Below are 25,488 nucleotides of genomic sequence, written 5' to 3' on the forward strand. Positions count from 1 at the left end.
TGTGGAAAAACCAAGGCGCAAAATAACTGCCCATGAACTGAGAAAAGTCAAGCGTGCAGCTGCCACGATGCCACTTGCCACCAGTTTGGCCATATTTCAGAGCTGCAACATCACTGGAGTGCCCAAAAGCACAAGGTGTGCAATACTCAGAGACATGGCCAAGGTAAGAAAGGCTGAAAGACGACCACCACTGAACAAGACACACAAGCTGAAACGTCAAGACTGGGCCAAGAAATATCTCAAGACTGATTTTTCTAAGGTTTTATGGACTGATGAAATGAGAGTGAGTCTTGATGGGCCAGATGGATGGGCCCGTGGCTGGATTGGTAAAGGGCAGAGAGCTCCAGTCCGACTCAGACGCCAGCAAGGTGGAGGTGGAGTACTGGTTTGGGTTGGTATCATCAAAGATGAGCTTGTGGGGCCTTTTCGGGTTGAGGATGGAGTCAAGCTCAACTCCCAGTCCTACTGCCAGTTCCTGGAAGACACCTTCTTCAAGCAGTGGTACAGGAAGAAGTCTGCATCCTTCAAGAAAAACATGATTTTCATGCAGGACAATGCTCCATCACACGCGTCCAAGTACTCCACAGCGTGGCTGGCAAGAAAGGGTATAAAAGAAGGAAATCTAATGACATGGCCTCCTTGTTCACCTGATCTGAACCCCATTGAGAACCTGTGGTCCATCATCAAATGTGAGATTTACAAGGAGGGAAAACAGTACACCTCTCTGAACAGTGTCTGGGAGGCTGTGGTTGCTGCTGCACGCAATGTTGATGGTGAACAGATCAAAACACTGACAGAATCCATGGATGGCAGGCTTTTGAGTGTCCTTGCAAAGAAATGTGGCTATATTGGTCACTGATTTGTTTTTGTTTTGTTTTTGAATGTCAGAAATGTATATTTGTGAATGTTGAGATGTTATATTGGTTTCACTGGTAATAATAAATAATTGAAATGGGTATATATTTTTTTTTGTTAAGTTGCCTAATAATTATGCACAGTAATAGTCACCTGCACACACAGATATCCCCCTAACATAGCTAAAACTAAAAACAAACTAAAAACTACTTCCAAAAATATTCAGCTTTGATATTAATGAGTTTTTTGGGTTGATTGAGAACATGGTTGTTGTTCAATAATAAAATTAATCCTCAAAAATACAACTTGCCTAATAATTCTGCACTCCCTGTATTTTCCAGAACTGCTATGAAGGCTTATTAGTTCACTTGCATGCAAGTACGAGTGAGATGTTTTCATTCTATATCATCCTAATCTAATGCAGCCCCCTGGTCTTTAAAAGATAGTTTTGACCAGGTATTGAGCTGTAAGCGTGAATATTGTACCCTACCATATTGGAGTACCAGCCTGTTTACCTTTTGGAGTAAGCTTCAGTTGCTCACTGCCATTCCCTTTGAACAGTTGTGTACAAAGGGAATAACTTATTTGTCCAAACTAAACAATCTTGAACCCTGGGAGTAAGAGGCTGGGGATTTATATAGTTGACCAAAAAGATACTGTGCAGAGTCTAGGCAAACCCCAAAGGTACCATAGGCACAAATGACATCCCAAATGCTCTATTTGTGTTAGTGTGGGCAAGCAGTTAGGCATATCAGAGGGTAGTGCGAAGCATGTAAGCCGCACATAGGCAGTACGTGAGACACGCTCAATAAAAAAATATATATATCTGACACCAATATATAAAAATAACAATTAACTTTATAGAAATTTAGATACCACGATCACCAGAATCGGGTGAGTACTTTTGAAAACTCAAAATTCCTCCAAAAAAATCGACACAATGCATTTTTCTATCACTGTAATGTCTCTGTGGGAGAGAAAACATACACTTCATACAAGTACTTTACAGCAATATACAGGGCCAATCTTCTAGACTTATGGTGAGTACAGGGCAGGGTCCTAGGCCACACTAACTGGTAACTTCATGTTGCACTATGGCAGTCGGATGCAGTAGTGCAGTTCAGTGTCGGGCGCCCCTTGCAAGTCTGTATGATCAGTCCGGTCACAAAGATGCTGCAGGAGTGAACGGAGTCCACTCTGGGTGAACCACCAAAAGGGTTCCATTCTTACGATGCTCAAAGACCAAGGGACACCAGAGGTCCTGTTCTCCTCGATCTGGGGCATCCTGGTGCAGAGTATAGTCTGTTTTTTGTTGCTGTAGAGGGGGCCCACAGAAACAGGATGCAGGTGTAGGCACTGGGTCCAGTCCAACCAAACCAACGAGTGGGATCAGGTCTCAAGCCTGTGGGATGTTGGGACACCAGTGGTCCTCTTCTCAGTCCGGGGCATCCAGGTACAGAGGTACAGTGGACCGTCGGGGTCTGTCATCAGAGGTGGTTGCAGTATAGGAGTTTGCAGAAACAGGCTGCAGACACAAGCAGGAAGTCCACAGTGGGCAAGCTGAAGGTGGGCGTAGTCTCTGGTGGGCCTATGAACCATGCTGGCCCCAATGACCTACTTCAGCTCGTGCAAGGAGACTAGTCCAGTGATGCTGTCCGGCATCAGGTTTTTGGCTGTTCTGGTCCTCAGTTTCTTGGGTTGCCTGCAGATGCAGGGAAGCAGCTCCTTTGCTACAAGAGGGTTTCTTTTGTGATTTGCAGAGCACTGGCAGCTCTTCTGGTTTCTTGAATGCTGCAGGGGCAGGACAGGTCAGTTGGTCCTCACAGGTCGGGTGCAGCAGGCAGGCTAGCAGGGTTGACACCAAGTCAGTCATGCTTGCCTATTCTCTGGTCAGCAGGCTTCTTGTCCACTCCTTTTGTGTCCAGGGTAGATCTATTTTCCTGGTAACAGGGGGACCTGTAAATACTCAATTTAGGGGGCATTAGGGGAGTGAAGGGTAGTAGCCAATGGACTATTTACCCTTGGTCACTACACCACCTAGATGACCACTTCCTCTGGGGAGTGGGCATCACCCTGTCCAGAATTCCTAATTTGCCACACAAGATTGTTTAATTTTAAAGGCTTTGTTCACTTCAGGCTAGTCATCCTAGGGGTGCGTCCAGCCTGCAAATGCAACACTCCTCCTGCATAGCTAATTTTCTTACCTGTCAAGGTGCCAACTGGGCCCTGGGTCTGGGGGGGGTGGGGTTGGCATATCCCTCTGAGGAGAGCCAGATCTGCAAACCAAAGGCAGTGGGCTCCTTTGAAACTTCCCGTCTTGGTATGCAAATTTGCTGACCTTCCTTTTGGGAGTGAACACCCCTGCCAGAGCAGGCTTGTCTTTTTGACCTCAAGAGAGCAAAGGCAGTCGCCCTGGGGATCAGAAATTCATCTGGCTAAAACTAGAGTCCACCAGCAGTTGGTAGCTTTTTTGTGCACACCTTGAACATGCCCACTGGAACCAGTGGGGGTTTATTAATATGAGATGACTGATACCAAACAGCCCTAGTTTCAGTGAAGCTATCATGTAGCTGGGGAACTAATTGACCATTGTCCAGCACTTGTACTTAAAATGGCTTCCCTGTTCACTTACTATGTCTAAGAATCAACAGACATAGCAGGGTCATGTCTGCACTTGCAGATATGCCCACACATGTAACATAATGCACCCTGCCTTAGGGCTGTAAATCCTGCTGCAGGGGTGTCTTACAAATATTATATACAGTGTTTAGGGGACATGCCACACAGGCTGTGTGCCATGTTTTTTCACTTTTGGGGGCACCTTGTCACACAGTGGCAGTCTGCATTAGGTTAGTGCTGGGTCCCTTAGTGGCACAAGCTGTGCTGCACTTCTCAGGAACCCTATGCGGTCTCTTTGCCCTGGCTACCAGGGGTACTATCTGCTATGGACATACAGTGTGCTACTTGGGGATCATGTGGCCAGGGATCTTGTTTTTAGGGCACTTCAGTCAAAGTTGCATTGAAAGCCGGACAAACTGTGGTGGGGGGGGGGGGGGAGAATTTTTCCTACAAGGACCCAGCTTTCTACAGTTAGTGAGCAGTATCCGCATTCTGCCCTATAACCTAGTTCTCAAACTCCTGTATTATACCCTTTTCTGAAAATATAGAACACCTATAAACTGCCTCCAATTCAGACACCTCCACCACTAGACATGGTCCAGTGGCTGTATTTTTTAAATGCAAGCGGGAAACTGGAATATAATCTTGGCTTTACTGCTTTTCCAAAATATTTTGGTAATAAACTGTTGTGGGCAGGAGTAACTTTCAGATGCCAGCAAATGATGGGGGGGCTTCCGGACCCAGGTGTGGTCAAGGTCGTGTGGTCTGGTATCTTCAGCGGTGTATGGCACCAGCTAAAGTCCCACAGTGTGGGCCGCACCCAAGCAAAGCCTGGACCAAGGGCAGGCCCATCTTTATGTGGAAGAGGCTGGATGTGGCCACCCACTTTGGCTAGACATTTAGACAACCTAAACATTTTATTGGGGTCCTGGGAACGTCTTGCTGGTATGGCTCTGCTTTTTTATTATAGGATATGCTAGAGTAACATTGGTCACCTTAAATGCCCTATGACTCGTTTGGCAGAAAGGCCACATTCAAATATCTATCACTGTATTTTGATTGAGTCTTTAAACCAGTGACGATTGGAATACTTTTTTGAAATGGGGGAAGAGAAGCAGACGCTTGCCCACTGTACAAGCAAAATAAGAAAAAAAATAGTTTAGTATGCTCCAAATAACTAATGGATAAAATTGATAATTTAATCGAAAAGGTGGAAAGTATGTTGTGCATTGAGGAAGTCCTATGGGCACCACTTACAGCAAAAAAGTGCAAACATTTCTTTAAAAAAGTAAGGGGGACTTTTTTTGTAGAATAGTATACCCCAGTATCTCAAACACTTACCCAGGGTTCTCATGCTACCTGAGAAATTAACCACTCTGAAGACTTTTCTACCCAGGTTATAAACTGTTTGTTAAAATAGATTTACTCCTCTGAAGGAAGATTACGCTTCACCTACCCAGGAGATGATTTCAAACTCACTCAACGGAACCGTCAAATCCGGGACGCCTGATGTCAAACACTTTTGAAATTGCTAGCTGGATTGTATCATTGAAAGCCGAGGTTGAGACACTGAAACAAACAGTAGTACGTCTGACGGTTATTTTTCCAAACATGAAACAAGTAGTGCAGATTGTCCTGTGTTTATAGAGGGCTTGCTCCTTTTTCTTACACTAACATTCTGGCATTTGATCAGCCTCTCGTGACCAATATGGTAGACGGGGTGATTGGCAAGGAAATATCTTGCAAGAACTTTCGGAAACCCTCTTTTACTACTGAGAATAACCCTGTAGCCAAACAAGGTAGAATATTTACACATAGGAGACCCAATGTGTTTGAGGGAAAACCAGCTGACAGTGAGGCAGAGTGCTGGAGTAGAAAAAGATTGCTTACTCATTCCCAAATGTGTATAACACGTTGGAGGGACACCCTGACCCTCTGTTTGCTAATGGCCTGGCTCACAGTACTATCAATGGGTGTTTGTGGGGGTCAACAGCTTGCACATTAATGCCTCCCAATTGCACTCCAGGGTTTAGAAAGCTGTGCACCGACTGCGAATGATTTTCGACTATTGTCGAAGTGCCCCAGAATGTGCAGAAATTCTGGCTCTCTTCCCGAAAAACAAGGTGGCACATGAGTAGATCGTTGTGACACTGCTAATACATCATATATGCGGACGTGGTTAACATTGTTATCCAGACACCACTGGGTATTGGGACTAGGTTAAAATGACCTTAAAAGGTGCTTGCCTGGTGGCTCTAGGTCTTAGGACAGGGCCCCGACAGGTATCAATAATTGGTTTAAAAAGGTTGATCCTTGGTACATTACAAGGAAGGGAGAAAGGAGAAGAGAACTTGGAGAAGTTCTCCCCCTTCCCTTGGCTAGCCCCAAATAATTCCAGGCAGTCTAGTAGAGAGCTAGTGTTCCTTAATAATAGGGAAAGTAAATTGTGTAGTAAGCGATCGACTCCACTCCCCGTACAACACTCTGAACCTAGACAAAAATTGAATTTTAGAAGACTGCCAGTAGAATATATGCACAAAACAGATCCTACTGTTATGCCATCCTGCTGATTTGGATCTAGTTTATGGCCCTTGTTAGAAATGGGGTCTCTGGCAGTCAGTTTGCACTCTGTCCAACCAGTGACTCTTACTCTAGTCAGGGTAAGGGGGGGGGTACACTCATAAGACAACCCCTCTTCACCGCCTTGGTAGCTTGGCACAGGCAGTCAGGCTTATCTCAAAGGCAATGTGTAAAGTATTTGTACCAAAAACACAGTAATACAATGAAAACACTACAAAATGGACACCACACCAGTTTCGAAAAGTAGCCAATATTTATCTAAATCAAACGAGACCAAAATGACAAATCCAACATACACAGTTATGAATTTTCAAAAGAATAGATTCTTACTCCATAGAAAACAATGGAAACGTTGTTTTTTTTTCACAAAGTACCTGGTTTGCATAAAAAATACAGCTTCATGGACGAGCGTGCGTCGGAAAAGTCAGCAGTGTTGATTCCTTACTCGCAGGTGATGCCATGTGCTGTTTCTTCTCTGGTCGGGTAGGTGATGTAATTTTTTTCCCCTGCAAGAGTGATGCATCGATTTCCAGACTAGGCAACTCTGATGCAGTTTCGCAATGACTTTGACGCCCAGCAACGATGCGTGCAAAATCTGGCTGCACATTGATGGAAAACCGAACTGCATAGGGCTTATGTTGTTTTCAGCAGGTGTCATGTCATTTTCCCAGCCACGTTGCAGGTGATGTGTGGATTTCCGAGCTGTGTTGCAGGTGGTGCAACGATTTCAGCTGTAAAGTGGGTGGCACATCATTTTTACAGCTGTGTTGCAGGTGGTGTAAATTTTTGCGCTCACAGCTTCCTGTGTGTGGATTTCCATCCTTGTTCTATGAGCTTCACCTTTCAAGGGCCCAGGGATAGGGCACCACTCTGCAGGCCAGGAGTCTCGCAGAGATTCCAAGTGCTGGCAGAGGAAGTATTTGATGGCCTGAGACTTCAAAACAGGAGGCTAGCTCAGTCCAAGCCCTTGGAGATTCTTCACAAGTAGGAATATACCAAAAAGTCCAGTCTTTGTCCCCTTCCTCAGGTAGAAGCAGCAACTGCCGGATAGCCCAACACAGAACAATCACAGGCAGGGGGCAGCACTTCTCTTGAGCTCTTCTACTTAGCAGAGGTTCCTCTTGGTTCTAGAAGCCATCTAAAACTCTAGGGTTTCGGGTCCACTTCTTATACCGCATTCTGCCTTTGAAATAGGCAAACTTCAAAGGAAAGTCTGTTCACAAGATCCTGCCTGGCCCCAGGCATATACCAGGGGGTTAGAGACTGCATTGTGTGATGGCCTGGACAGCCTATTCAGGTTTAAGTGACCACTCCTCCCTCCGCTCTAGCCCAGGTGGCCCATCAAAATACGAAGGCTACACCCCAGCTCCCTTTGTGTCACTGTCTAGTGGAGATTCGTAAACATCCCAACTGAGCCGGACAGGGACTACACAAGCAGGCAGTCACAGAATGGTTTAAGCAAGAAAATGCCCACTTTCTAAAAGTGGCATTTTCAAACAGACAATTCAAAAACTAAATTTACCAAAATATGTATTTTTAAATTGTGAGTTCAGAGACCCCAAACGCCACACCTCCATCTGCTCGCAAAGGGAAACTGCAGTTTAAGGCTGTTTGTTCATGTTCATCTATGAGAGAGATAGGCCTTGCAACAGTGAAAAACAAATTTGGCAGTATTTCACTGTTAGGACATTTAAAGCACATCAATACACGTCCCACCTTTATTTAACATATACTGCACACTGCCCATGGGTATACCTAGGGCCTACTTTAGGGGTGCCTTACATGTACAAAAAGGGAAGGTTTGGGCCTGGCAACTGGGTACACTTGCCAGGTCGAATTGGCAGTTTAAAACTGCACACACACTGCAGTGGCAGGTCTGAGCCATGTTTACAGTGCTACTGATGTGAGTGGCACCATCAGTTCTGTAGGCCTACTAGTAGCACAGGTCCTGGGCACCTCTGGTGCACTCTACTAGGGACTTACTGGTAAATCAGATATGTCAATGATGGAAAAGCCAATTACACATACTTTACACAGGAGCACTTGCACTTTGGCACTGGTCAGCAGTGGTAAAGTGCCTAGAGTATTAAAAGAGTCCAGCACACAGTCAAAACATGGGAAGCAGAGGCAAAAAAAGATGGAGACTACGCCAAGGATGCCCGGTCTAACAGACCTAAAGATTTTCATGGGACAAACATATCACAGTGGCAAGAGATGCCTTATCAATTAACCAAGTGTTACAGAATGTTTCCCCTTACACACGGTCTCATCCTTTAACTTGCCCTTTGATCACTTGGTGGAGGGTGCAAAAGCTCCAGACTTCTCATATTATGCAGAAAGAAAGGTGGCTATTCTTAGTTGGAACATATCTGGCATAAAATCTAAGCTGGATGATGACTTGGAAAACTTGATACATCATTTTGACCTTTGTTCCAACAAACGTGGTCTGCTAGCAAGGTGCGTAGACTAGGCTATACAAATTACCCATGCATGCTAAAAATCTACTATAGGCCAGTCATTGGGCAGCCTAAATAACCCCACACGGGCGAGTGCGTCCAAAAGACTTGCGATGCATCGATTCCACTTGCAAGCAGGACCTTGCGTTGTTTCTCCTTTCGCCGGGGTGCGTTTCTTCTCTCCGCAGGAGAGCGATGTGTCGATCTGGTCAGCACTCTGTTCCGGGCAGGCCTTGCATTGTTTTTACACGCCCAGCGGTGTTTCGGTCAGAAATCCAGCCGCACGATGACTCAACCACGCAGCGCGGGTTTCGCTCTCCGAGCCTGTCAGCGATGCTGCATGTCGTTTCTCCAGCTCCGTGCGTCAATTCTTCGGTCACGTTTCCGGCGAGCATCGATTTTCAGCCAAAGAGCCGGCGGCGCATCGTTTCTTCAGCCACAGATCGGAGTCTCATCAATCTTTTCCCTGCACGGTGCTCTGTGCATGGATTTCCTACTCTTAGGCTGCCAGCTTCTCCTTTCAGGGTCCCAGGAACTGGATGGGCACCACAGGGTCTCTCCAGAGACTCCAGGTGCTGGCAGAGAGAAGTCTTGAAGTCCCTGAGACTCCAAACAGGAGGTAATCTCTAAATCAAGCCCTTGGAGATCTTCACAAGATGGAAGGCACACAAAGTCCAGTCTTTGCGCTCTTACTCTGGCAGAAGCAGCAACTGCAGGATAGCTCCACAAAGCAGTCACAGGCAAGGCAGCTCTTCTTCCTCAGCTCTTCAGCTCTTCTCCAGGCAGAGGTTCCTCTTTGTTTCCAGAAGTGTTCTAAAGTCCGTGGTTTTGGGCGCCCTTCTTATACCCAACTTCTCCTTTGAAGTTGGCCTACTTCAAAGCAAGGTCTCTTGAATGTGAAATCCTGCCTTGCCCAGGCCAGGTCCCAGACACTCACCAGGGGTTGGAGACTGCATTGTGTGAGGACAGGCACAGTCCTTTCAGGTGTAAGTGATCACTCCTCCCCTCCCTCCTAGCACAGATGGCTCATCAGGAAATGCAGCCTACACCCCAGCTCCCTTTGTAACACTGTATAGTGAGGTGCAACCAGCCCAACTGTGAAACTGACCCAGACAGGGAATCCACACAGGCAGTCACAGAAATGGTATAAGCAAGAAAATGCTCACTTTCTAAAAGTGGCATTTTCAAACACACAATCTCTTAAAATCAGCTTTACTAAAATATGTAGATTTTTTAATTGTGAGCTCAGAGACCCCAAATTCCACTTGTCCATCCGCTCCCAAAGGGAATCTACACTTTAATCAGATTTAAAGGTAGTCCCCATGTTAACCTATGAGAGGGACATGCCTTGCAACAGTGAAAAACGAATTTAGCAATATGTCACTGTCAGGATATATAAACCACATTACTATATGTCCTACCTTAACCATACACTGCACCCTGCCCTTGGGGCCACCTAGGACCTACCTTAAGGGTGTCTGACATGTAAGAAAAGAGAAGGTTTAGGCCTGGCAAGAAGTACACTTGCCAAGTCGAATTTACAGTTCGACCTGCTACTGCAGTGTCTGTGTGTGCAGTTTTGAGACATGATTACAGAGCTACTTATGTGGATGGCACAACCAGTGCTGCAGGCCCACTAGTAGCATTTGATTTACAGGCCCTGGCACCTCTATTGCACTTTACTAGGGACTTACTAATAAATCAAATATGCCAATCAAGGATAAACCAATTACATACACATTTTGTATAGCAGCACTTGCACTTGTTAGCAGTGGTAAAGTGTCCAGAGTAACAAAAACAGTAAAATCGGAGTCCAGCACACATCCACAACCTGGGCAACAGAGGCAAAAAGTTAAGGGAGACCACGCCAAGGATAAAGTCTAACCGTCCCAAAGCCAGGAAACCTTTCTCCTTAATTGATGTAATAGAAGTACTCCCCACTAAATGGAGTCAAACATTAACTTAGCTGAAGCTTTATCTAAGCTCGTACCAAGCAAGATCTGCAATTATAATTTAAGTGGATTCCATTACTTCCTTACAGCCATCAGGCTGGATTACTTATGTAGGTAGCTAAGGAAGGAAATGTATGTTGGAGTTTCCAGATTTTCTAGCACCGTTGAGTAAGACTATCTCTAAATCAGCCTTGCAATTAATTGATATTTTCTTATCATCTGGTGTCGGTGCATGTAATAGATGCACCCTTCAGATAGTACGGAGGCTCCCACATTTAAGAGGAGCCTATCGAAGTAACATTGTTTATCACTTGATGTGTCCCTATGGGATGAAATGAAGGTGCTTGTCAGACATATGTGATCATGATCATCTACATTTATATTTAAATGGATCACTAATCCCTGACTTGCAGCAGGATGGTATAGATAGGCACTAGAACCCCTACTCACCTGTAGTAATTGCAAAAATGTTAACTGGGCCAGGATTAGTGACAATGACCCTGTCATAAACTATTTACAAAGTAATAGGCAAAAAACTGGAAAGCTCCAGTGTTAATGTAGACAAACCTGTGGTTTTATTAGAGGTGCGTGAATTACTGTTTATTGAACTAAAATAATTATCTGAAAAGAATGCAGGGCTATCTAGTGGGCCAAAGAAAGGACTGTTGAACTAAAACGTTAAATCTTATTGCCACCATTAAATCAGGCAAAAGACAAAGCCTTAATTCTAGTCACATCTAGAAGTCCTAAACATAAAATGGGAAGCAGGTATCTAGGATGATCTTCTCAAAACTATTAAAAGCAAAGACTCAGATTCTGGCATATGTCCCATGGAGAGGGGTTATAATAGGTCAATGAGACCAGAAAGCTATGTAGGGGCAGACAACTGGGTAACCCATTTTGGAGCTCTTTATGGTGATGTCTTAAGCATAGCCAATACTGGTTCTTGTCTAGAAATTGCCCTCCATGGAACTGGTACCACAAATCAGTATAGAATATTTTCCTTAAAGAACACTACAAAAGCTATAGATGCCCAGAAGTGAAGTAACGCTCCTGGTCTCAATAAAATTCTGGCTGATGTTTTTAAACATGAAGTAGTTATATGGGCCCCTACATTATTGCCATGTGTTATGCTAGAGCTGCAGGAGCTCCAGTCCTTGAAACATGGAAAGGACCAGTGATGTTTCCCATCCATTAAAAGTGCTCACAAACTGAGCCTGGAAACTATCAACCTATCAGAATAATAGACTGCCTGCAAAAAATCGTTTGCAGACCGTTATTAAATAAACTGACAACTTGCCTAACAGAATGAAATGTTTTTAGTCCATCTCAAGCCGGATATAGACTGCATAAGCACAGTTGGGAAATTCCTTTGATTCCTTCTGGTTAAATGGAATAGTGGATCTCCATGGGGTCTGTCCTTATGTAGCCTTTGTTGCTCTCCGTGCAGCTTTCAAAATGGATCCAAGGAGCAAGGTGTGGGCAGTACTAGATCTAGGAGTCTCATCTCACCTGGTAATTATACTTGGGCGGTTGCATTCTGGCAATTGCGCCCATGCTAGGTGAGGACCCCAATGGAGAAAGTGCTTCAAGAATTGCTGTGAAGATAGGTGTCCAACAAGGGGGAATTTTGGCCCCTAACCTGTTCCTTATTTTTTAAATAATAGATTTATAGATTTCTATTAAATTGCATGAATGGTTTCCTCCTCTCATGGCTGGAAAGAGTGACTTGTCTTCTTTTTGCAGATGACACCCTTGTTCATATCCAAGACTGAAAAAGGCCTACATACCCTATTACAAAGTTCTGTTATTTTGTTACACCCTAGGCCTTAAGATAAATATGCAAAAGACAAACATCATGTCATTTAACCAGCACAAGAAGTTTTGTATTAACATAGCCTTAGATGGAAGTCCTTTAGAAAGAGGAAGGCAGTTTGGTTATCTTGGGATACGAATCTGACTCCTGCTTACTGTTGGAAAAAATGTGGAAAAGCACTGCTTTAATATAGCACATGATATCACTTGTTAATGTTGCCTACAGAGCCGTTAATTTTCCTGTGTCGCCAGTCTTGGAGGCTTAAAGATCCTAAGCAGCCAATGCAGCTGTGTATGGCTGAGATGTGGGGTTACTGATGTTAGACAATTAGAGGGCGGAGTATTTTATGATCTTTTCTTAGACCTCCATAGATTACCCCTTCGTTAACCAGTTTGACTAGATATGGTACTGAAATCTGTAGCAGGTTATGTGGAATCAAGGGCAATTTTATATTGGCTCGTTTATGGACAGTGGAGGATCTTCTGCCATATAGAGTATGTCTATTGGGTATAATGGGGAATTTGAGTATGCTTAAAATATCCTGGATGAGCTAAATTAGGATGTGACTTAGAGTTTTGGTTCAATAGTGAGTTCCTCACAAACCACCTCTCCTGCTATTAAGGAAAGATTTTGGAACTGTGCATCAAAAATGGCAGTTGTAATCCTTTATAGGTTGACTGACAGTTTAATTCATATTATCTAAATTAGTACAAATTTGAGGATTTCTTTGGCTATATACAACCTTGGTTAGACAGAACTCTTTACATTAAACTAAGATTAGGAACCTTACCAATACATTCTTTTACTAGCAAATGGCTGTTGGTTGGACAAACTATTAGTAAATGTCCAGCATGTATGTCTCTGGAAGAAACCAACGATCATGCCCAGTTTACTTTTTAAAGCATATAATAGACAAAGATCCAAATGAGTAAGGCCACTATGCAATCGATATGGTATCTGACTGAATAGGGTTTTCTATAGCCTATCCTTCAGGTGTAATCATAAAATAACCACAGCCACTGGTCGCGCTGAGCTTTTTTTTTTTCCACAAAGGTGAAAAGGAGAAATCATCTAAATTAAACATATAGCAATAAATTAAAGACTGAGTACAATCGGTAAAGAAAAATTTGGATGGTTTTATTTTTCATTACTTCAGTTTCATTATTTATTAAATGAGTATTAATATTTGAGTATCGGCATTCAAATTAAATATAATTGAATGATCAATATTTCACTATAAGGAAGAATACAAAATTAGTCAGTATAACAGTTAATATTGTTATAATGCAGCAAGAGTGTTCCATAAACAAATTTCCTTAATCCAAGTTAAATTAGAATGAAATGGAATAAGGTCAGTTTAGACACCTAATAAATCCAATTAAGAGTTCTGACGAAATGAGTGCATGGGTTTAAAGCCTTTGCGTAATAATGAAATATGAAGCTGGATAATGTTGTAAGCCTGTTTTCTAAATCTATTAAATATCTGCCGACTTATGCCTAAATCTCCCATGAAGAGAGATTTTCTCAAACCTCAGGCGAGTCTCCAGCAAATGCAAGTGAGAGAAGCCCACGTTACTCTAAGAACAGTCATTAATATTAACACACAACTTTCTAGATGGTAACATGTCTTTTACTTTGCACGTACCTTCAGGTATCATTTAATGTGTGTATTTTTCAATGAATGATTATATCCGAACTGACAACAAATAAAAAAAATACTGTTGTGAATCTGAACACTATCCCCAGCCCTGTGGCATTTCCTTTTATAGGTCAATCCTTGGGTCTTTCAACCTGAACTCTTTGCTGCCCCTTATTCCTCACCCCCTACCCCCAAAATCAATATTGTGGTCTAGTTGGAAAGCTGACAGTTGCAACCAGGAGGCATAGTTTTCAGTCCTGCCTCCTCCAGTGACCAAGTTGTGCTTTTGGGCAATTGCTTTCGACATATTCTTGCTTATCTTTTTTGGTAAGGTTTGTGATGAGAACTGGACTCTAGTTCAGCACATTTTGAGTGCATTGGAGGAGTGTGGCCCTTCATCATGGGGGCCATGTCACGCATTAAGCATTTGGTTGGTAGTGAATGGATTACTGGTTGTGGGACCCCTTGTGGCCCTCTGAGTGTGCTGCATTTCTCTCATGCAACACCCAACTGCATGCTCATTGCATGCGTTGTCATGGTTGCGACCCTTGGAAGTGGGGGCACATCCAGAGCAGTGCCACATTCTACCTCATGCAGTACCACTGAAATGGCATCTTTGTGACTAGATTGGTCTGGTGCAGCTCAAGTCATCTCGCACCAGACATTGTGCTTCATTCCAGGGAGGCATGGCATTGAGCACTTTGAGTGTGAATTCTGAAGTGTCTGGTGCAATTCAGGTCATGTGCACCAGACCTTGTGCCCATTCCAGGAGGGCATGGAATCTGGTAGACTGTAACTGGGGTGCTTGGGGTGGCCCAAGTCATCGCGTTCAGATGTGGTGCCTCCTGTCCCAGGAGGGGCTGGTTTGGTAACTCTGAAGTGGAATGTCTGGCTTGGCACCTCTGTGAACAGTGCTTCCCAAGGCCACCCTCCCTCTGTGCTTTGCAGGGCCCATGACGGAAGGCGGGAGTGGAGACCCCAGAGTGAACTTCTTGAGTTGGGACCAAACGTCCATTTGCAGACTGTTGCCTGTTCAGCCATTCTTTCTTTCCATGTACCTTTCCCCTGGGATCCTTACAGTCTAACCATTGACAGCGAGTGACCTAGTATCTGGCAGGAATTTGTTGGGGGAAGGTTTGGGGTCTAAGAGGGGTCTGCATACTCCTCTACATGTCACCTGCCGACTGTCAGCACCGCATTAGGGTGCTGGAAGTGAGTGTGAGTGCATGTATGCTAGTGTGACTGATATCCATGGCACCTCATAGTATTGTGGAGTGAGCGTGGGAGCGAGTGTCTGGGCTGGATTTTACTCCGCAGTAGCATTGCGTGCATGTTTACAATAGCTGTTGGCTTGTACGTTTACTGGTGTGACCTAGGCTGTGAAGGTGTTTCAAAGTGCTATAGTTATCTGTATGTATACATTGCTGCTGTAGGTGGTAACTGGGAGACGTCCTACAACTGTTTTATATTGGGGTGATAGCTGGGGGTGGGTCTTGTGCTACTATTTCAGTAGGACCACATGTGGGTGCTAGGAGGGAATGTATTGTATTTCTCATGAGTACATACTGATGTCTTAACACTGTTGTGCCACGTACTATTAGCAAACTTTCTCAATGTGATTTAAACCCAGATTTAAGTGTCCATGTGGTGTTAATTCATGTGTGTTGAATACAAGCACTGTGGCTGTGCTGTGCCAGTGCTTTACACATTGCCTCTGTAGAAGTCTGCCTGCTCTGTGCTAAGCTACCCAAGGATGAGTGCAGGTTATACAGTGAGTAATCGCTCACCCCTGATGGGAGTGGTAGGTTCTCCCTGGCTGGGACCTCGCCTCAGCCAACCAGAACGTGCTGCCTCCAACAGTCCTTAGTTTTTATCACAGGTAATTCCGATATGCTACATTGAGCTGGATTCCTATATGGATGGAACACTGAGCTGTTAAACTGAGTTTTATTTTTTTTTATACTGGCCTTTTCTTTGTCGGCTGATTACAATTTGCATAGCTGTATTAATTTTAAACCAGGGCCTAATTGATTTGTCTCCTTTATTTGGAGTAGCATTAAACAGGGTATTGGAGCGTAAGGACTTAAAAGTGAGGCTATAGATTCTGATTTTTTTTTTTTTCAAATCTGCCCAAAGCACTCTACTGGTTAGGTGTTCTTGGGACTGAGGGCACAGAGTAAATTGGTTGCACAGAACCTCTACCTTGGTTAGCTATGCTATCAATTGGGCTGTTCCCCCGTTCTAGTCTTTTGTCTCATCTTTGTAAGATGAACTTGCGCTACTGCTTTCCCTGCATCCTTTAAGTGAATAATCTAAAACCATGGTCTAAGTAGAGGGTGAGCATCCCTCCTCTTCTGTGGAATTGCACTCACCGAATAAGTATATAGGTGAAGGTTTTGCCTCTTATCAGCAAATGTAACGGGACTGAGGACTGGGAGCATTTTGCAGTGCCCAGGGTTCAGAATGTGAGGCATTGTACAAGACTAGTATACCACTGGCTGGTATGGGAATAGAACCAAAGTGGAAAGGGGTCTGCAGCTCCACCAGTGGACCAGTAGACAATGGTACCTTTGGGATAGAGCTTAATATAGGGTCATCAGTAGGTGGAGGGAAAGGGGGGGGGAGGGGAGGGCAGGGACACATCAAAGTTCAGTGGGGACCTTGGGGAAGTCCATTGCATAGGCTATTGAACTCTTGGCACCTTCACTGGCTTAGAAATCCAAAAACCCATGGATGCATAAACTTTCCATTTTCTAATTCATGCTTTTCCATTTAATTAACAAATACGGATTGGGTTAAGGGAGGGACAGCTGATCTGGTGTTCTTGAGGGGCATGAGAAGTGACTGAAGTTTTGAGAAGTAATTTGAAAACAGTTTCATTTAGATATTTATCAGAACATTTAGATATGTCAGAACATGTTTATGCTCTTTGGCTGTGTCTCCTGAACTAGGGCACCATTTTCTCCTACAGTGTTACTGCCATTTGTCCTCTTTGTAACTTTAGCTTCCCTAGGCTGCTGCCTATTCCCATACTATACCCTCCAAGGTGCAATAGTTTAGTTACTGTAGTAGGCTGGCCTGTTTTTAGTGGGTACCAAAGGTACACCTTATACCAGGTCCAGTTATCCCTTATTAGTGAAATGTAGGCAGTGTTCTAGCAGCTTAGGCTGTCTAGGGGCAGCTGTAGCAGAGCAGCCAAGGCTGAACTAGGAGAGATGCAAAGCTCTTGCAATACCACTGTAGTCACTCAGTACTCACACACATGAAAGACAATACTCAGGGTTACCAAAAATAAAGGTACTTTATTTTTGTGACACAATGCCAAAAATACTTGAGTCTATACCTCCCTTAGGAGGTAAGAAAATTACATAATACATATACTAGTAACCAAAAACAGGTATGTAAATAGTCAGAAAATAGTGCAAACAGTGAAAATCATGATAAGTTGCAATGGGCCTAGAGGGAACACAAACCAAATAGTAAAATAGTGGAATATGAAAGTCGGTTTCCCACCTAGGCAAGTGTGAGTAGAGGGGTGCTGGGGAGTGTAAGAAAACACCAAAGGGAAGTAAAATACACCACCCCAGAGCCCAGGAAAGCAGGAGTAAAACACAGCAAGTTTCCTAGAACACACTAGAAGTTATGATAGAAGATAATGCAAGAACCAGAAGAGGCTGCAAGACACCAGCAATGGATTCCTGGAAATGAAGACCTGTGGAAGAAGGGGACGAAGTCCAAGAAGCACTGAAGAAGCCAGGGAGAACAGGAGCCCCTGCTGACCTGTATGAAGGTGCAAAAGAACCACCTCTGGTGAGAAGACAGTCAGTATTGCACCAAAGAAGACGGATGCTGGTTCCTGGTTGGTGCAGAAGATGTCCCATGCCGGATGAATGCAATCTGGTTTATTGCTGGATTCCGCCAACAAGCCTTGGCACACGCCAAGCTTGCGGTTAGTGGAAAATGGCACTGTCTGGAACAGGAGGGACCTAGTGGCCTCTACCCAGGAGGGGTGACAGGGGGCGGTCAGCAACACAGAGCCCTCAGAAGACCATGCAGCATGCAGAGGAGTCCCACAGCACGGGGACAAAGAAGGTGCAAATAGAGGCCCGCGCAGCATGACACAAAGCCAAGCTGCCAGAGAACCACTCAGGAAGCTGTGTCGCAGGATGGAGTGCTGGTGGCCTAAGCTGTGCTGTGAAGGAAGAACTTCTTTGAAGTTTGCACATAAGTCTTAGCAACTGGAAGTCATGCGGTGGATGGGGGTACTGTCTTGCTTGGGAAGGCAAGCTTACCTCCACGAAATATGGACAGCTGGAAGTTGGGACTGTCAGTTACTTTAGTCCACCACCCGAATCGCTGGATCCATGCCTGCCCTCTGGAGAGGGGACCCTAGCCACAGTTTGTCGCTGCAGAGGTGTCTCTGAAGCAGGGAAGTGACTCAGTCAATCCACTGGAGATTCCTTCGGTGGTTCTGGTGCAGGCTGAAGAGAGGCAGTCCTCTGAAGATGCACAACCTGGAAACTGTTGCAGTTGCTGCCAGTAGCTGAAGATACAATGTTGCAGAAGTTGTCTTTGCTCCAGGAACTCAACAAAACTGCAACAAAGAAGCTGTCAGCGGATGATCTGTCGGTAGAAGATGAAGTAAAGGATGCAGAGGATTCTTACAATAGTCTTACAATCTGAATTAAAAGAAATGCCTAGAAGAGAGACCCTAAATATCCCTGAGAAGGGGATTGGTCACCTATCAAGGTAAGCACCTATCAGGAGGGGTCTCTGACGTCACCTGCTGGCACTGGCCACTCAGATGCTTCCAGAGTCCCTGACCATCTTGAAAACAAGATGGCAGAACCCAGGGACATTGGAGGAGCTCTGGGCACCACCCCTAAGGTGGTGAGGACAAGGGAGTGGTCACTCCCCTTTTCTTTGTCCAGTTTCGTGCCAGAGCAGGGACTTGGGGGACTGTGAACCAGTGTAGACTGGACTGTGCAAGGAGGGCACCATCTGTGCCCTTCAAAGCATTTCTAGAGGCTCTGGGAGGATACCCCTCCAATGCCTGTAACACCTATTTCCAAGGGAAGAGGGTGTTACACCCCTCTCCTAAAGGAAATGCATTGTTCTGCTTTCCTGGGATTGAGCTGCTCAAGCCCCAGGAGGGCAGAAGCCTGTCTGAGGTGGCAGCAGCTGGGGCTGCAGTGGAAACCTCAGATGGCTGGTATGACAGTACTGGGGGTCCACTGTGGAGCCCCCAGAGTGCTTGGGATTGTACAACCAATACTGGAATCATTATTGCGGTACAATTCCCAGATGTTAGACACCTTACTTGGCCATGTTTGGAGTTACCATTGTGAAGCTGTGCATAGGTTTTGACCTGTGGACAGTGCACACTTAAAATGGCGTCCCTGCACTCAAGAAGTCTGGGAAAATGGGTCTGTATGATGTGGGGCCACCTCTGCTAGTGCAGGGGTGCCCTCACACAGAGGTACTTTGCACCTAGCATTCAGGGTTGGAAGACCTGATATAGGTGATGTATAAGTGACCTGGTGCAGTGAAAATGGCTGTGTAATAGTGCATGCACTATTTCACACAGGCTGCAATGGCAGTACTGCAGAAGCCTTTGTATGGGCTCCTTATGGGTGGCAAAAGAAATGCTTCAGCCCATAAGGATCCCCTGGAACCCCAATACCCTGGGTACCTATGTACCATATACTAGGGACTTACAAGGGGGGGTCCAGTATGCCAATTAAAAGTGAAACAATGAGTCACTAATATGTAGTGACAAATTTAGAAACAGAGCATGGGCACTGGAGTTCTGATTAGCAGGACTCCAGTGACAATTTAGAAAACAGTGAAACAGTGACAAGCAGGCAAAAGCACTGGGGTCCTGAATAGCAGGATCCCAATGACAGTCACAAACACACTGACATCAGGCATAAATTGGTGTTCACATGCCAAAAAGACTGTACTTTCCTACAGTTATGCTTCAGGTTTACTTTTGCCCATTCTGCATATCTTGTAAGCTATGGTGATAGAGTACATGTTTGGAAGTAATGAGCAGGAAAAGCATATCCTTTTAGCTTTTTGTGCGTACTACTGTGACTTAAGTCGGGTGCAGCTCAGCTGGCTTGTGCTTACCATGCTACCCCACTGCCACAGTGGCTACAGGGCTGTGAGCAACAGATGGGTCTTCCTGTGGCCAAGGTGCTAGCTTCGACTTCATGAGTCCTCTGCTTATCCTAACAGCTGTGCTTCTGCCAACAGCCACATTCAGAAAGGCTGAGCCATCTAGTCTACATTTGCTCACACCATCTGGTGAGCAGGACCACTGGCTACCTATATATCTACTCAATGACCAGGCATTGAAAAATCATAAAAATGTTACTATACCTGCAGGTCGAGTTACTTGAATAATCCACTTGACCATAACTGTAATGTACTTGACCCATAAATGGGTCTCAATTGTGTGACCCTAGGCAAATACTTGACTTTAAAGAGTTCAGTTTTTCTTCATTCTCACATTTGTAGCTTCAGATATGTGGGCTCAGCATTTCTGCTGTACAAAAAAAAAAAAACCTTTTGTTTGATTAAATGGACTAAATGTTTGTTCCATGTATAAAACGAATTTGGCCCACATATAGGGGACATATGATCCATGACTTCCCTCTTGGTTTACTAATAGCATTGGTACTAAGACAGGGTTTTAGGCTTATGTCTAAACACTCATTTTTAATAAATATATTATTAAAGCATGGTGCGGTTGCACACCGTCATTTACAGAATTTCCATGAAATGGCCAAAAAAACTTCCCACTAACTTGCAGCTTTACTTATAAAACTATATAATGCAATAACAAATTTGTGAAAATCTGGTTTCAGAAAACACTTATTCTTGGCACATCACCAAGTAGTGCTCTGATTTGTTTTCACCCTATTAAAATTTGTTTCACACAGAATAACAAACAATGGGCTTTCACAACTAATTCTATTTTGAAACAAGATTTTAAATTAGTCTGCCCATATCAGACACCCAGCCCCTCGGGCTGGGAAATATTTCAAGGTCATGAATCGGGCAACTCTACTGTTTGGAGAACTATTGTTACAGGTAAGTGACTTTTGGTCCAGCTGTAGTCCAGATTGAACTGGAAGCCAATCCAGTATTTTGAGAAGTATGCTTTGATCGTTAAGCAGGTTTGTTGCAGGAATGATCTTTCTCTTCTGACAAAACATTTCAGTAGTTGCAGTGCAAATTTCCTCCTTTTGCTCAGTATTTGTTCGTATTTTACAGTACTCTAAAGGCAAGATTAGGTCATTGCTTTTCTTCAACTACCAGCTTAATTCCCTGATCTTGGCCAAAACATATTTTTAAGAAACATCTACCAAGTTATTTGTTAATTTCTAAATATTGGTCAGAGACACTTTCAGTCACTCTGCCAAAGTGCTATCTTTAGTGATCTTGCACTTTAAAAATAAAATAACACATATAGCATTTGAAACCTATTTCCATTTTCTCAATTCTAAAGTGTACCTTCTTAGATGATGTTGCATGCCAGGAGCTACTGGCACAATGCTCCTTAGTAAAGTTAAAATGTTATGTATAGTGAATATTTTGTACACTGTACTATATTAAATTCTTAATAGCCCCTACTCTGCTCTTACTACTAGAAAATGCGAAGTTGTCACTAAGGATTAGAGGGCACTGGCTGACGCAATTTGTATGTGGGCTAACCTACAGTTGACACTAGTGAAATATCAACTTGCCATCAACTTTGGCCCCAGCAGTTTTACACATTGGTTTTTTTTTTTTTTTGGGGGGGGGGGGGGGCAAGTCACCCACCTCCAGGCTTCGGTAGCTCAGGGTCTGCACCCTGAACTTTGCCTGTGGTCTGAGCTTCAAAGTACATTGGGCATTGGGAAGGTGGGTGTCATGAGTGTGCAGTTCAAAGGGGCCAACCTCTTACTTCTCAAGTCCTGCATCTTAAAATTAGACCTCTTTAACCCTGGAGGACCAACCCATCCCATCTCCAGAGGCTTGGGTGATGCTGGTGAGGCACAGTATTGAATAATGGAGGGTTGGGTGAAGGATAGTTTTGTGTGTTGAGCTGTTAACTGTTAACTGAAATGCCAGGGATGGACAATGTGTTGGCTAGGAACCATGTTCTCTCATGCTGCTACATAACTGGTGCTTTGATTTTAAAGTGCTGAATTACATTCCACTCATGGGCCATTGTTTGTAAACATGACACCAGATTTTCTTAGTTAAAACGTTGCAGTTTGCTGACTCTGTGGTGGTCTACCTCTAATGTGCTTGACTCTTGTGGGCTGCGTAAGTGATGTGGCAGACTCCTTAGCACCCGAGTATCTCATTCCCCCACCACACAATATATGGAATTGTAGAAAACTGGGTTATTGTTTGAGGGGAGGTGAAATACCTATATAAGTAACAACCACAGTCTTGTCAGGGTGAACCACAAGTCACTGAATCTGTGCTTAATCGTCTGGTAGCTTGGCACAAAGCAGTCAGGCTTCACTCAGAGGCACTGTATAAAGTATTTATGCAGCACACAATATGTAAAAAAGTGAAAATACAATAAATATCCCACATCAGTTTAGGGAAATAAAGTAGAATTTAAATAAAATTACACCAAAACAAATTAAATCCAATCAGTACAACTGGGAATAATCCATTTCAAAGTGTTAGGTAAGAGCGCCTGAAAGTGCAACTCACGGTCATCTGGTTGTGCTAGACTGGGGGAAATTTACATGTTCAGGCAGACTGTGGTGGTGAGAGGGCCAGGTTAGTCCACCTGAAAACTACCTTCTCAGTCTGTTGCAAGTACAGTTCACGGTGGAGAAGGCAAGGAAGAGCAGGCAGTGCATTGTGGATGGTCATCGCTGCAGCAAGATCCAGTTGGGCATTGCAGACTGTTGCTGGGGCTTTGCTTTAGAAGTCACATAGACTGTAGTTGTGGTAAACCAAAGTACACCTCTTATGTTGCTGGTTGCAGATGGCTGTAGTGCAGTCTCTGGTTCACTGGAATGTCGAGTGGCTGGTCATTGTGAGCAGCAGAGTCTTGATGCAAACAGGCCGGTTCATGATTGCGAAGAGCCCAAAACTTCAGGATTTCATTTCTTCACAGATTGAGCTTAGCTGGTGCCAGCCAAGGGTCTAGAAACAGAGGAAGCACCTTTTGAGAACTCACTCCAGCAAACCCCATCAGGCAGGTCCAATTGCAGCAGTTCAGCTGGGCCATTGCAGGGAGGACACTGGAGCTTGTATGCCTGTAACTCAGAACAGGAAGTCAGCCAGCTGACCCTTGAAGTCACTCAGGTCACCTGTGGTGAAGGGAGCAAATCCAGCCTTCCTTCTCAGAGGAGGCCTCAACAAGTCAGTCCTTCTGTAATCTCCACAGGTTCAGGAGTGTACTGATGAGTTGGTCTGAGGGCCAAATGTTTAAACCTTGTGCCAGCCTTTGAGGTGTCGGAAACTTGTACACTATCACCACATCTGGTTCTTGAAAGTTCCTTCCCCTGTTAAGGTTTAAAGAAGTGTAGATCAGAAAAGACTGGTGTTGGGTTTCTTTTTGTGCTGGAGGCAGCCTCTATTGAAGTTCGTCCCCCACCCCCGAAATCTTATCAGGATGACCCATTCTGCCTACACCCAAGCCTTTTTGACTCACTATCTGGGAGGAATACACAAAACCTAATAAGGTCATGTGACCTAGGCCACTGACAGCAGGCACCAAATGGTTAGGACAAGAAAATGCTAACTTTCTAAAAGTAGGATTTTCAGAACAGACTTAATCTGACTTGACCATTTAAAGAGTGCTTTAAATTTCAATTCATTTTGAGTCCAAACATGCGATTTCTCCCTGTTTCCTTACTAAATGTATTAAGGTAACCCAATGTCTTCCTATGGAAGAAGTAGGCCTTACAGTAGCGAAAAATGAATTTTCAGTTTTTTTCACTACCAGGACGTGTAAAATGTAAACCCATGTTCGTTTTTTCTTTTCTTTTTTTTATTTATATATTGCAGCGTGCTGATTTGGCTGTTTAGGGCCTTACCTTACAAGTGACTTACATGTGTTCAAATGGAAGGTTTAGGGCAGGTCGAATTGGCAGTTTAAAACTGCACTACAGGCTGCAATGGAAGGCCTGAAACTTGTTTTAAGTGCTACATTAGTGGGTGGCACAATGAGTGCTTCAGGCCCAGTAGTAGTATTTAATGTATAGACCCTTGGTATCTGTAGTACCACTCTACTAGGGACTTACACACAATTGCTACATTTAAATAACTTGTAAGTAATTTGTACCATGTTTAAAGGAGTGAGCACAAGCACTCTAGCATTGGTTGGCAGTGGTAGAGGAGAGACTCCTAGTGCCAACAAAATGTAATTTCAGAAAACAGGAAGGGATAAGGCAAAACGTTTGGTGTTGGACCACACCAAGAATGAAGGTCCTAACCGGAATTATTCTGATGTGGTCTCCATCTCTCCTGTGAAACCTCGTGAATGTAATCCGTTCTTTACAGTGCTCTTGGCTGTAGCACACAGTAGAACGTGGCCGGGCAACTATACATTTGTGCATGCAGTCAGTCCTAATCTTTTTCCCCTCAAGCCCTTTGCTACACGGCCACTTATAACCCCCAGGACATCACTCTACTGACTTCCTCTTGCACGTCAGAGTCGCTAGTTTACTGGAAGTGTTAAATGGAAGCGACGTAACTTTATCTAGTCCAAAGTGAGTTCTCCTGCGCACCTCCCTTGTGCGCAGTACTATCTCTCCACACAGCCAATGGCCCTAAACTTCCGACTGCTTCTTTCTTGCCGTTTCATAGCACGTAAAGTAAGTGTTCCTGTTGTTCATTGTGATGGTATGCAACCACCTCCTCGTTCATTCCTCGAAGTACTGGTTAGTACGGTCCTCTTGGCTTGGTGTAACTTTCAAGGCGTTTCATGGAGGACTCGATAGATCAGAATTTTAGTGAGAAGAAAGACAGGTCCCTGTTAGTCAGCCATCGCTCCCACCCAAACATCCACCTGTTGCCTCCAGAGTATGTTTGAACAGACAAGAATGTTTTATTTACTGTGTAGATTATGCAGTAGCACATTTTGTTGAACTGAAACATCGATATTAAATTGCGGTATTAAGGTATTTGTAATGTTCAATTATCCAAACTATATTCAGATTCCTCAGTATAGGCGTGTTCACACAGCATTGTTCTTCATTTCAAATATTGGTAATTACTTTTGAATTTACCAATGAACTGTAGTTGCGTTTTTGTTTGTGATAGCAAGAGTTTGCTGTTCCAGTTGATATCAGAACAAAACATTAAGCTACCCTTTTTTGTAAGGCTTCTTAAAGGATTAATAGTTCCACACAATGTTGCCTATTACATCCTTCTTTGTTCCTGCTTTTGTGACCGTCATTTTATAACTCATCGGTTGGCCATCATCATTAAGGCAAATGATCCTCTGAATTTGGTGAGGTTTAATTTTTGTAGAGGTCTGTTTGAAAGTATCTGCCTGGTTATAGCAGCAAACCTAAATCTACGTTTTTGTCTAGTGATGCAGACACT

General features: G+C 44.1%; 1 protein-coding gene and 1 long non-coding RNA gene across 2 annotated transcripts in view; one reads left to right on the forward strand and one right to left on the reverse strand.

Annotated features, from left to right (window-relative positions):
• DDIT4L (DNA damage inducible transcript 4 like) overlaps window positions 1-25,488 on the forward strand; it is a 170,053-nt gene that overhangs the window by 142,039 nt on the left and 2,526 nt on the right. The window lies entirely within an intron of this gene.
• LOC138290210 (uncharacterized) overlaps window positions 1-25,488 on the reverse strand; it is a 188,046-nt gene that overhangs the window by 14,667 nt on the left and 147,891 nt on the right. The window lies entirely within an intron of this gene.

Source organism: Pleurodeles waltl, chromosome 1_1 (genome assembly GCF_031143425.1).
Source record: "Pleurodeles waltl isolate 20211129_DDA chromosome 1_1, aPleWal1.hap1.20221129, whole genome shotgun sequence".
Taxonomy (NCBI): Eukaryota; Metazoa; Chordata; class Amphibia; order Caudata; family Salamandridae; genus Pleurodeles; species Pleurodeles waltl.